The sequence below is a fragment of the Meleagris gallopavo genome, chromosome 5, assembly GCF_000146605.3.
Source record: "Meleagris gallopavo isolate NT-WF06-2002-E0010 breed Aviagen turkey brand Nicholas breeding stock chromosome 5, Turkey_5.1, whole genome shotgun sequence".
Classification (NCBI taxonomy): Eukaryota; Metazoa; Chordata; class Aves; order Galliformes; family Phasianidae; genus Meleagris; species Meleagris gallopavo.
This window is the reverse complement of record NC_015015.2, coordinates 33,326,359-33,326,615: the sequence shown is the minus strand read 5'-3', so window position 1 is coordinate 33,326,615 and position 257 is coordinate 33,326,359.

The window sequence follows — 257 nt, the reverse complement described above, 5'->3', positions numbered from 1 at the left end:
TGACCGCGCTGTCCGGGCGCGCGGGGCAGGGCCCGGAGCGCCCTGACGTCTGCGGTACTCTCCCCGCGCACAATGACTCGGGGGCTCTCCGAGCCGGGCCCTGCTCAGCCCTGGGTGCTGCTTTGGGAAAGCCGCGGCCCGCGGGCATGGGAGGCTGCGACTTCTCCGGAGCTGAGCGATCGGCCACTTCGGGGTAGCGGGGAGGCGGCGGTGCCGGCCGAGGTGGGAGAAAGCTAAGATCGGGATCGGGAAAATCT